Below are 14033 nucleotides of genomic sequence, written 5' to 3' on the forward strand. Positions count from 1 at the left end.
TGACACCAGAGAACTCATTGACCCCTTCACTGCCTTGCCCACCACAGATGGGCCTATATCTGACACAACGCTGAAGGACATGCTTCTCTCACTCCGCACCTCCATGCACAATGACATGCTTCTTTGCCTTAACAACTTTAAAAAGGAGGTAGGGGAGCTGGGCTCACGGGTCGACCATATTGAATCTAAAATGGGAGACTTTGCCACTTCGCACAATACCCTGATTGATGCGCACAGTGACCAAGCCGCAGAAGTCGCATGGCTCAAAGCTAAAGTCGCAGACTTGGAAGACAGGTCCCGCAGGAACAATATTAAAATACGGGGGGTTCCGGAGGATGTCCTCCCTGCACAACTCCAGCAGTATGCACAGGTCCTAATGAAGGCATTCCTCCCCTCTCTACCCCATACAGAACTGCAAATAGACCGTATACACCGGTTGCCCAAACCTGCTTTTCTCCCTGACAATTTACCTCGTGATGTCTTAATGAGAGTCCACTTTTTTCAAACAAAGGAACAACTCATGTCTGCTTTCCGCAAACAACAGAATCCGCCTGCAGAATACGCCCGCATCCAACTGTATGCTGACCTTTCACAGTTTACTATGCAGAAGCGCAAATCCCTGCTGTCGGTAACTAAAGCTTTGCGCAACCACAATATTCAGTACAGATGGGGATACCCAGTTAAACTAACAGTCACCCACGAGGGCAAATCTACTGTGATCACCTCCATTGATGAAGGCCTTGCGCTGTTGCGGTCATTGGACATTCTCCCTGCCCCGTCTTCAGATGGCGCTTCCCCCTCCTCTAACGACCATTTACAAATGGACTGGCAAAAGGTGGTGCGCAAGAAGAAAACCAAGTGAAGTCAGTCGTGGTTACACACCTCATGGTGTGTACATGCTCTTCTCTCAACAATAGTGTTCCTGTTGCACTGAGATCCCCTACTCAGTGCGTTTATTCTTCCCCCCCTTGAATATGGGCAATTGTTATGCCTCTACGTGCAGGTTTGCACCTACTTTTTTACAGAACTTTGTTTGCTTGTTTTTCTTTTTATTCTTTTTTCTTCCCCCCCTTTTTACTCCCTTCCTAGAGGGCCTGCTCGGTCGGCCTGTCGTTACACTCATCGCTCTGCCAGCAACTCTCCTTTCCACAACAGAAGAGGACCTTTGGGACATTCTGGAATCGTGCATCAGGTACCCACCTTATCTTTTAATCATCCTGCTGTTTAATGATGGCTATTAATATAGTTTCGTTTAATGTTAATGGTCTGAACCACCCGGCCAAGAGATCTTCCCTTTGGAAAGAAGCTGCTAAATTAAATGCTGATGTTCTCTGCATCCAGGAGACCCACTTTGCGGCTGACTCCGTGCCCCGGTTTCACCACAAAAACTTTCCACACATCTTCATGGCATCCAGTGCCAAAAAGCAAAAAGGAGTCCTGATTGCCATCAAAGATTCAGTCGCTTTCACCATGAAAGACCTTCTAGTTGACCCGGAAGGTCGTTATCTCATACTGAGTTGTGATCTCAATAACAAACCCTACACTATAGTAAACCTGTATGCACCCAACTCCCATCAACTACGATTTTTAAAACGCCTTCACAGGAAGATTTCTGCCAACAAGTATGGTTCGGTATTGATATGTGGAGATCATAACCTGACACCGGATCACACTATGGACACTACCTCCACAGCTAGACGACAACCACCTTCGCTTCAGCCTCTCCTACATGCGGAGGACCTGTTTGATGTTTGGAGATGTCAGCACGCCAACGAGCGTGATTATTCCTATCACTCCTTACGGCACAATATGTATTCTAGAATTGACTTAATTTTAGTTGATAAGCATCTTTTGCAGGCGGTGTCCTCTTCCACCATACATGATATTACATGGTCTGATCATGCTCCCGTTTCTGTCGTGGTGGTGGAGGGGCACACTCCAGGCCCTGCGTATTTGTGGAGGGCTAACCCTCGTATTTTTCAAAAACCGGAACACTCTGGGAAGGTGGCTGCCAGCCTCTCTGAATTTTTCTCTTTAAATGACCAGTCGGTTTCAGATCCCATGATGTTGTGGTGTGCGCACAAAGCGTATATAAGAGGTGTAATGTTACAAATATGTGCAAGGGAAAAAAGGCAGAGGACACAAAAACTTGACCAAATTCTCCATAAGATTAGATCCTTAGAATCACTCAATAAGATAGGCCCGACCTTACAGCTTGCGCATAGTCTCGCCCAATACCGCTCGGATCTTAGACTTCTACTGATAGAACAATTCGACAAACATGTCAGATATTTCAAACTGTCCCACTACTCCTCTGGGAATCGGGCGGGTAAATTTCTCGCCCAGAGGCTCAGAGCAGCAAGAATTAAATCAAAAATTTCGTACCTAATTCATCCTCCAACTAAGCGGAAAATTTATAACCCTAAGGAAATAGCAAACTCATTCGCTGAGTATTATGCCTCACTCTATAACTTAAAGGACGACCCCAACACCCCCCAACCGAATGAAAATACTATACGGGAGTTCTTGACAAAAATTAACTTGCCCTCCCTTACCCCCGAGCAACTTAATTCCTTGAACTCCCCGATTACGGAACCTGAGATTAGAAGGATCATTAGAACTCTCCCTCTAGGGAAGTCCCCAGGCCCAGATGGGCTCCCCAATGACTATTATAGGGCTTTTCCAGACAACCTTGTCCCAACACTTATAAGTGTCTTTTCAACAGCAATGTCCTCTGCCTCGTTTCCTGCTGAAATGCTTAAAGCATATGTGGTTACCATCCCGAAGCCAGGAAAGGAACCCACTTCACCAGCTAACTTTAGGCCGATTTCATTACTTAACTCTGATGTTAAACTATATGCGAAAATCCTTGCACATAGACTGCTCAAGATCCTGCCGGGTCTGGTGAGTCCTGACCAGGCGGGTTTCACTCCGGGTAGGCAGGCCTCTGATGCCACAAGAAGAGTTATTAACATTATGCAATACGCTGGGGCCTGTCGGGTGCCTTCTCTGCTCCTCTCTTTGGATGCGGAGAAGGCATTCGACAGGATTCATTGGGGATACATGAGACTTACATTACAGAAATATGGCTTTACAGGCCCTATCTTATCGGCCATAATGGCCCTCTACTCATCCCCCTGTGCACAAGTCTATACGTCCAATATGTTATCGACCACGTTTTCTATATCTAATGGTACCAGACAGGGCTGTCCTCTATCTCCTACTATCTTTAACTTACTCATGGAGCCCCTGGCAGAAAGGATCAGAACCCACCCTAATATTGCTGGCTTTAACCTTCCGCACGGGTCACATGTTATCAATTTATTTGCGGATGATATCATCCTGTTTCTAACCTCACCACGAACTTCTCTTCCCTACACCCACAGCACACTTATGGAATTTAGTAATATATCCTACTATAAAGTCAACTGCACGAAATCGCTTATTTTTCCATTGGGACTTCCTCCCACTCTTTGTGAATCCTTGCAAAACGCTTTCCCCTACACTTGGAACAAAGAGGGTATAACTTACCTGGGCATAAAAATTACTGATCTAAAGACGATAGCAGACGCTAACTATGGGCCCCTCATAGACAAGCTTACTAAAGAAGCCAAACGCTTGGCCAATACTGAACTCACCTGGTCAGGTAGACTTGCTACATTTAAAATGCTACTTCTACCTCAAATACTGTATGTCTTCCGGACCCTACCTATCCCGTTAAAATTGAAGCATATTAAGGCTCTTAACTCTCTACTTAAATATTTCATTTGGAAGGATTCGAGGCCTAGATGCGCAAAACCTTTACTGGTCAAACATAGATCGGCCGGAGGGATGGGTCTGGTCGACATTCGGGACTACCATAGAGCCTCCATTCTCACTCAACTGCGGAAATGGTTCCACCAACCGGTGGACACCCCTTGGTGCAATGTTGAACGAGCCCTGAGCCCGACCAAAGACCTAATACACTTGCTTTGGGCTGACGTCCTACATCCAATTCCAACACATAGTCTTCCCCCCACTCTCCGTACCTCCCTAGAGGCTTGGAGGTCCTTTTTAAATCTTCCTCTACCATCTGACCAATTGACTTCCATCCCAATACTCTTATCGACCTTGCAACAGACCATACCCAACCTATCAATCACGAAATGGCAGGAAAAGGGACTACACTTTATTTCTGACCTATATGATGGAAACTCCCTTATCCCCTTCGACACTCTTCGCTCTCGTTTTCACTTAACTCCATCTGATCAATATAAATATAACCAAATATACCATTTTTGTAAATCAGTTACTACACCCACCATTCGCCTTTCAAGGGAAGCCTGGCAATTTTTTCACACGACCCTTTTATCTGTTAAAGGTATCTCCTTATTTTATAATTTATTTCAATGTAAAATGGACTTTGTTAAATCACCCCCCTATCTCAAATGGGAAGTCGACCTCCAGTCAACTTTTACCATTCCACAGTGGAAGGAGGCTTTTAGGTGGATATATAGAGCCTCTAAATGCGTGAACCACTGGGAATTGTCACAAAAGATTGCCCTGCGGTGGTATCTTACCCCATACAGGGTTGCCCAGTTTGGTAGGAATGGTTCTCCGCTGTGCTGGAGGAGCTGTGGGGAAGTAGGCAACTTACTCCATATGTTTTGGACTTGTAAGCATCTCACTAGCTACTGGAATTCCATATTCCGCTCGATCTCTAGTATCACGGGCATTATCACCCCCCCCAGCCCGGCCTTGGCCATACTAAATCTGGGAATAGATTATTTTCCTCCAGAATTTAGAATAGTAGTCACACACATATTGATAATTGCCAGGTCTCTCATTACTAGGCAATGGAAGAACAATAAAGCCCCGGACGTAGCCGAGGTCTTTTCCACCACGCAGACCCATTACACCTATGAGTCACTAATAGCAGCTGCAGGGGGAAACAAAAAGTATTTTGATGATAAGTGGAAATGTTGGACATCCTGGTACAAACGTAAGGACTGACTGGCATCTCCCACCAGATTGACTGAACTAGACCGATTACACCCCTCCCCATCCCCTTTTCTGCTCCCCTTTCTTGGGCCCCCTATTATAATTGCCAATGTGTACAATATTCGATAGAATAATGTTTTAACTGATATGATGATACTGTTGCAGCCCAGGGATGTCGGATGTCCACCTTACGTTCGAGCTACGATATGTCTGACTCACAGTCTGACACTCCCTGGCCTGTGTATTTGTTGAACTTTACATTGATTGATTTACTCACATCACTGAACTCTAATCTTGTAACTGAGATTTGGGGTTTCTGTTTTCTATGTTTTTTTTTTTTTTTTTTTGTTTTTTGTTTTTTTTCTTTTTTTTTTTTATTATTCTTTATTTCATTTTACTTTTCTCCTCGTCTACTTCTTGCCAGTAGGCCTAAGACAATGTGAAATTGACATATGTTAATTACTGGGCAAGCCGTTTTCTGTCTGCCCTTTGTTTCATGTTTCTTGTATTCTTGTATTTTGTACTTTGAAAAATCTTAATAAAGACTATTTACATAAAAAAAAAAATAGTTTACCTGTAAATTGAAAATCACATGTGTAATGAAAAGCCACCTCTTCTCCACTCCTCAGTCAATGCAAGTATTCTAAACTTCTGGGTGCATACTAATAAGCCAGAGGGGAGAACCACAATGGCTGGTGGGGAAGCACATAATATTCTATGCACCCAGAAGTTTAGAATACTTGCATCGACTGGGGAGTGGAGAAGAGGTGGCTTTTCACTACACATGTGATTTTCAATTTACAGGTAAACTATTTTGAATGACAGAGTTGCTTTAATACATGCAACAACTGCATACATCAAGGGGATGTTAGGGGTAAAATATTTCTGTAAAAACTGAGAATTAGCATCTGTTTATAGAAACATAGAAAATACAGCAAAGTGTTACTTTTCAATCACATCAACAGCTGCACTACCCAAAAAATAAAGCTAGAAATGTACTTCAAAGCAGAATTTCAGGTTTACATAAAAATGTAATTTGCAGTTATGTACAGTATCTCACAAAAGTGAGTACACCCCTCACATTTTTGTAAATATTTTATTGTATCTTTTCATGTGACAACACTAAAGAAATTACACTTTGCTACAATGTAATGTAGTCAGTGCACAGCTTGTATAACAGTGTAAACATTTGCTGTCCCCTCAAAATAACTCAACACACAGCCATCAATGTCTAAACCACTGGCAAGAAAAGTGAGTACATTCATAGTGAAAATGTCCAAATTGGGCTCAAAGTGTCACCACCATTGTGTTCCAGCACTGCCTTAACCCTCTTGGGCATGGAGTTTACCAGAGCTTCACAGGATGCCACTGGAGCCCTCTTCCACTCCTCCATGACGACATCATGGAGCTGGTGGATGCTAGAGACATTGGGATCCTCCACCTTCCATTTGAGGATGTCCCACAAATGCTCAATAGGGTTTAGGTCTGGAGACATGCTTGGTCAGTCCATCACCTTTACCCTCAGCTTCTTTAGCAAAACAGTGGTTGCCTTGGAGGTGTGTTTGGGGTCATTATCATGTTGGAATACTGCCCTGCGGCCCAGTCTCCAAAGGGAAGGGATCAGCCCAAGACCATGACACTCCCACCACCATTCTTGACTGTAGGCAAGACACACTTGTCTTTGTACTCCTCACCTGGTTGCACCACACACGTTTGACACCATCTGAACCAAATAAGTTTATCTTGGTCTCATCAGACCACAGGATATGGTTCCAGTAATCCATGTCCTTAGTTTGCTTGTCTTCAGCAAACTGTTTTCGGGCTTTCTTGTGCATCATCTTTAGAAGAGGCTTCCTTCTGGGGACGACAGCAGACCAATTTGATGCAGTGTGCTGCTTATGGTCTAAGCACTAACAGGCTGACCCATCACCTCTTCAACCTATGCAGCAATGCTGGCAGCACTCATACGTCTATTTCCCAAAGACAACCTCTGGATATGATGCTGAGCAGATGCACTCAACTTCTTTGGTCGACCATGGCGAGGCCTGTTCTGAGTGGAACCTGTCCTGTTAAACCGCTGTATGGTCTTGTCAATCTTATTGTAGCCTATACCATCTTTATGTAGAGCAACAATTCTTTTTTTCAGATCCTCAGAAAGTTCTTTGCCATGAGGTGCCATATTGAACTTCTTGTGACCAGTATGAGAGAGTGAGAGTGATAACACCAAATTTAACACACATGCTCCCCAGTCACACCTGAGACCTTGTAACACTAATGAGTCACATGACACCAAAGAGGGAAAATAGCTAATTGGGCCCAATTTGGACATTTTCACTTAGGGGTGTACTCACTTTTATTTCCAGCAGTTTAGACATTAATGGCTGTGTGTTAAGTTATTTTGAGGGGACAGCAAATTTACACTGTTATGCCCTCTACACGCGGTCAGACTTTCCGACGGAAAATGTGCGATCAGATCATTTTGTCAGAAAATCTGATCGTGTGTGGGCTCCATCTGACTTTTTCCGTCGGAGTTCCCGACACACAAAGTTTGAGAGCAGGATCCAAAATTTTCCGACAACAAAATCTGATCATTTAAATTCCGATCGTGTGTAGACAATTCCGACGGACAAAGTGCCACGCATGCTCAGAATAAATTACGAGACAAAAGCTATTGGCTACTGCCCACTTTATAGTCCAGTCGTACATGGTTTACGTCACCGCGTTCTGAACGATCGGATTTTCCGACAACTTTCTGTGAGCGTGTGTATGCAAGACAAGTTTGGGCCAAAATCCGTCTAAAAAAAATCCAATGGATTTTGTCGTCGGAATGTCTGACCATGTGTACAGATCATTATACAAGCGGTACACTCACTACTTTACATTGTAGCAAAGTGTAATTTCTTCAGTGTTGTCACATGAAAGGATATAATAAAATATTTTCAAAAATGTGAGGGGTGTACTCACTTTTGTGAGATACTGTACATGCATGTACAGCATGAGATATTGCAAAATCTGTCAAGAAACCTAGTATTTTAAGTTAGGTGGCCTCTGGTAAGGAAATTTCCCAACCAAAGGAACAGTCAGCTATGAGAGCATGTGCAAAATACAAGGTGTGTTACACTTGTAGTAAAACTAAGAAATCCATTCTTACTCTTAGCTTTGCAGACTGAATTCCTTACCCTTCTGAACACGTATAATTAACATTCTCAGCTTTAAATATTTTTTATTAGTGGCAAGTGGTTTGGAAAATAAAAAGGGAGAAGGTCTGAAGGTAAACTGACAGTTCCCAGAAAGAGTTCTGACCGCTGTGTGATTTGTGGATGATTTTGGATTTAAATGTGCAAACTATAAAGTTCATATGTGCAGTGTGGATGCACACACAGAGCATGAGGTTGTTGGATCAAAATTATAGGCTTCCAAAAATATGCTTTTTAGGCATGAAACACCAAAATAGCTATCTTTTTAAATCCTAGTAAGCAATGATATCACTAAATGCAATGTAATCACATTTTGCAGTTAACAAAAAGGAATGGTGAAGGTGGAGGGGATACATTTTATTACAAGAAAATTAGGTTATGTAATAAAATTAAGAAATTAGTTTTAGTGTGCCATTTTGGACATATGTAATCTGCCAAGCTTGTTCAGAATGTATATAGCACCAACAGTTTATGCAGTGCTCTACAATATAAAGTGGGAAAGTACAATTACAATACAGTTTAATACCAGAGGATGGGAGAAGTTCTGGAGAAGTCCTGGAGGCAACTCTTGGAGGAGGTAACAGGGGAGCTAGAGAGCAAGAGGTCTTGGGAGGAGCAGAGAGGATGATTTGGGCAATATCTGCAGATGCATTGACTACATTGACTACAGCTGGAGTCAATGTTGTGGATGACTTTTACATTGTGGTTAGTATTTTGAATTTTATATGTTGGGCTGGTGGAAGCCAGTAAAGAGATTGGCAGATTGGCAGCAGCATTCATGATAGACTTTATGATAGACTGAAGGGGGATAGCCGGTGTACAGGTAGGCCAGTGAGGAAGGAGTTGCAGTAGTCAAGGTGGGAAATAACCAGGGAGTGAATAAGTTGTTTTGTGTTGTCATTAGTCAGGAAGGGACAAATTCTGGAAATGTTAAGGTGGTTTAGGCGGCAAGATTTAGCCAGTGATTGGATGTGGGGGGCCAGAGGAGAGGTCAGAGTCTAGGATTACACACCACACCATGGCATGTGTGGAGGGACTAATGTTTGTGCCGTAACTGGCTTTGTAAAGTTTTGGGGACTTGGGACTCAAATTAATGGTGTGCTGACATGCATTTAACCATTTAAGCAACATGAAAGCAATCTTTTAAAAACAAAGCATATCTGAAACTCATTCCCTATAATTAATCCTCAAAACAATGGACTTGCTCAAAGAAGACATGGAGTACTTCCATGCCACTGATCTGACAGTTTTCAGGATGTTGATTTCCCGATACCTGTCATGAGCTGTGGTTGCTCCCGCATGCTCCTAAGTCACTACAGGCTATAGTAATACTATTTGGGCTGGCAGATTGAACCACTAAGTGGATCAGGAGACCAGAAATCTGTCATTCTGGAAGTGCTTTCTCTTTACTATTGCAAATATTGATATCATGTGCAGAAGCAGAGGGGAATATTACATGCCTTCTTTGCAGGGAAGCCTACGTTTCTAAGATTGATCTTAATGACAGAGTCACTTAAATGTGGCAATGAATCACAAATATGGACTATGCTTTTTTTTATTTGAGGAAAACTTGATTTACGCAACATAAAAGGTAACTGTAACCCAAAAAATATTTTTTTCAATAGATGCAGTACAGATCAACTACCTGGAGCATCTATGTTTAGTTTATTCTAATGATAGTTATTTATTCTTGAGTTGCTGGGTCAGCACACCTGTGTGATCTTTATGAGGAGGGCCTACTCCCCTTAAAAAAAAAAATGATATTATATAAAATGCAGGAGATGTCAAAAATGAAAGGAACACCCAAATTTGCAGGTAGGCAAGGACACAGTCAGAAATAATATCAGAGGAATCTTGGTGTTGGAATATCCAAGGCATATAAGGAACAAGGGCTAATGCAGCCCAATATGCCCCAACTGTACCAAAATTGTTTATGGGTAGGCTGACCCTCCATAACACACCTAGTCTTGAAATGTACGTTTATTGACCTAAAATGTTTGCCCTAAATGCAGTTTCCCACAAACTATTTATATAGTATCTTATTTTTGGCACTCTTATAGTGCATGCAAATTCTTTGAATATTTTTTGAGTTTCATCCTCTTCAAATGTTCAGTGATTAGATTTATCCAAGATTTCAAATTGTTCTTAATAGTTCTGTCTATAAACAAAAATGTTTAGATATTGCACAGATGGATCATATTTCCAAAACCAGATTTAAATGATCTGCTTCATATTTAATAGAATAGAGAAAGAATTAAAATGCTGAAAGATTTTGGAGATTAAAGAACTTAAGTATAAATAAGTAACCTGTATTAGACCAGATCCTGGACCTGGACTTGAGAACTGTCCGTTTTCAAGTGGTTAAACATAGCTGAGGTGATCACACCACTTTTGGTTGCTTTAAATAGTTTTTATAATTTACTTTTTTTTATTTTATTAGCTGCGAATACCAAGTCTCAGTATCAGGTTGCAGTGCTAAGCCTCATTTTCCACACTTTTAAAGTGTTTACACTATAAAAGCCCACCCCTGTGACATTTTTACTTCTAAGTTCTGAGTAATGCAAAGGTGATATTTCTTGTAAGTCATTTGTATGAGGTGTATTTTTTGGCATGAGTGTGATAATGTTATTTATTTAATATATAACTGAGTTTACAGACAAGTCTTTTAGACTAATTATTACTCTATAACACCATAAAAACAGCAGTAAAATGCTTAATAGAAAAAGAATATGGTTTCAACTAACACGTTGCTAACGCAGTACAGGCCAATCCTGTGTTAACCTTATGTTCCATATTGTCTAAAAGGAAGAATTCTTATATAAGTTGCATTCACTTGTGAACAAAATTGCAGTCTCCCAAAGTACTGTACGCAGTTAAGGTCAATGTATAGTCATTGACCCTAGTAAATGGGGGGATAACCAAATAAAACAAATCAATATTGCTCTATTGGCCTTAGAATAATCTGGTAATGCACAAAGGTATACTAATGCTTATTTGTCACAACTACTTTTTAATTCCAGCCTAGTTTTGTATTTGGCATGTTTGTGCTTTTTCCTGACCTTTTATGGAAGGACCCTCATTTGGACCTTTTAGTAGATAATCAAGAATCCACTTGAAATTTCTAATTAACTTCGCTATCATTGACCTTTGTTGATCAACCTGTCAATTATGAAAAAATCAGCTGCTCCTCACACTTCTTTTTAGTTGTAATGTGTGACACTCTAAGTTTTCTTTCCTTTATATTCTCCAAAAGCTAATTGTATTACCAACATTGAATACAACATGCATTTTAAAGTTACCTTAAAGTGATTGTAAACTCATACATACACCCAGTGAAGTGACTAGCCTCAGGTGGTACACAGAGATTAAAAAAAATCCTCCTACAGAAATTGTAAATGTTTATCTGCAGCACTCTCTCCTCTACATTAATCATAAAGAGAAAAACACACACACACACACACAACAGTGATGGTGTAAGGCTCAGTGCTAAAAAAAAAACTAGTGGGTCCAAGAGTGGTGAGGGACCAACACATTAAGATTACGTGAAAAAAACTGTAAGAAAGTCAATCTTCATAAGAAGTTCTAGGGGGTGAACCCGTGTGTTAAAATCTTTAATGTGTGGGCTGCAGTTGGTTGCGAGGCTGCTTCAGGCGCGGGCTGGGAACTCAGACACTGTGAGATATAGAAAGTAGGAAAAAAAGGAAAAAGATGAAGTGCCAGGGCAGTATTTATGCAGCATAAAATAATTTAATTATAGAACAAGATTTGTAGCAAAATGTTATGCACTCACATAGTACTCAGTAGGTGGGGGGCTTACTCCATCCAGCATGGTAAGCGGAACCACCGCTATGTTCTAATGATGTGAAGCCACAGTCGCCTGGTGTCTGTGGGGAGCTGAAGCCTTGTGGGATCTCGGAAGGATGCCAGCTGAGTTGTTGTGCATTGAGGTATTCGGAACTGTCACACAGGGGAGCCACCCACCATTGTAGTAGCCAATCAGAATGCGCTTCGGAGGCTATGGCACGCCTCCTTTGTCTGCCCTCCAAAAATCCTTCTGTTTGGCTACCACACCCTGAACAACCCAGCTGGCATCCTTCCGAGATCCCATGAGGCTTTAGCACCCAGCTGATACCAGTCGATCGTGGCTTCATATCATTAGGACTTAGTAGGTGGTAAGCCCCCCACCTATTGAGCCCTATGTAAGTGCAAAACTTTTTGCTACAAATCTGTTTTTTTTATTAATTTCTTTTATGATGCACAAATACTGCCCTGGCGCTTCTTTCTCTTTCCTTTTTTTCCTGCTTTCTCTCTCTCCTCTACAGCCTCCTAAAATACACAGATCAAAGGTTATTTCTCAGCAGTAAAAAGCAGGGGGCAGAGATCTGATGCCACACATACTGCACAGCTCAAGCACAGAGCTTAGTGAAGCCTGAGATCCACCTTCTACACAATGTCATAAGGAAATATAGGCCGTCGAGGCTTTCAGTCAGATCCATTGTTTTGGAGAGTGGTGGTCATCTCGGAGACTGTGGAGTCAGCTTAGATTATAATCAGCAACTCCCCTCAAATTTCCCACCAATTGCTGTACAATGCAAGCCCTCCAACATGGCCCACTCCATAAATTACAGGACACCCCACTCCTGGGCGTATCTTCTATTAGAAGTATTTTGGTCAATTTAAAGGAAATTGTTTTTGCCTAGAATTTTTAATATACTCACATTTTTGTAAGTCATCACATTTATTGGAGAAAAGTTGGAGAAACACATTTCCTCACTGCGGTAAAATTGTTGGTATAATTGTTGGATTTTTTATTGCCACATTTCTTTTATCATTAAATCTTTTTATGTCAGACTTTAAAAAGTTGAGCAAGAACAGGATACATTTAGAAACATAATAGGGCAAATACTTAGGAAATGAAAATCACTTTAATTTGACTGACCTTTATGAATGGATCTTAGCGTAGTTTTGGTGAACCTTAGTATATGACTTTTTTTTAACCTGAGGCTACTTATATAAACTTTTGTTTGATGCTGCTGAAGACTTTATTTTTGCCAACCCATCTGCAATTTTATTTCACGTGAACCAGGCCAATGAGTTTAATAAAATTCCTTTGAACCAATTCTGGAAGTCCAGAAAGAACATATTCTTACAGAAATTTGGATTATTACCCTTCACTGCCATTCATCTGGCGCAGTTACCAACTTTTAGCTAGTGATATAAGTTAAAATAAATATTTCATATTGTCTCTCTCAGCATGAGGTACAGTTAGGGCAAGAAAAAAAAAAACAATAAACGTTGTGCATGCACAATATTGTATTTTACTTTAGTTTAGCTAAACCTATTTTTTTAGGAAGGGGGGGCAGGGGTGTTGTGCCATCCCCAGTGGTACTTTTCTTTCATGTCTGCTTTACGCAGAATGAGTACAGCTTATATGTGACAAGGAACCCTGTAGCCAGTGAGATTGTAGTACTGATGAGCACCCGTTTTTTTGGACCTAAAGTGGTACTCCAAGCAAACAGATAAATATATTGTTAAAAATATTAGCTTATCTTTGTAATTTATTAGAAACACTATACTAATTCTAGCTAGGGCCTGCTTTTACTACCAAAACCAACTCAATTCTTCATGGCATGGGCTCCACAATTCATAAACATTCCTTTTTGATTCTGGTTCATGTTGGCATGACTGCATCACACAATTTCTGCCAATGTGTCAACATTCATGCAGTGAATGTCCCATTCTACCATATCTAAAGTTTTTCTATTGTAATTAAGATTTAGTGATTCGGAAGAAACAGAAGAACTCTGGACTCATAATATATATATATTCATATTCAATATATATTCATAAAACTAG

The sequence above is a fragment of the Lithobates pipiens genome, unplaced genomic scaffold, assembly GCF_037356315.1.
Source record: "Lithobates pipiens isolate NorthernLeopardFrog02 unplaced genomic scaffold, aLitPip1_a1.2 Scaffold_8, whole genome shotgun sequence".
NCBI lineage: Eukaryota > Metazoa > Chordata > Amphibia > Anura > Ranidae > Lithobates > Lithobates pipiens.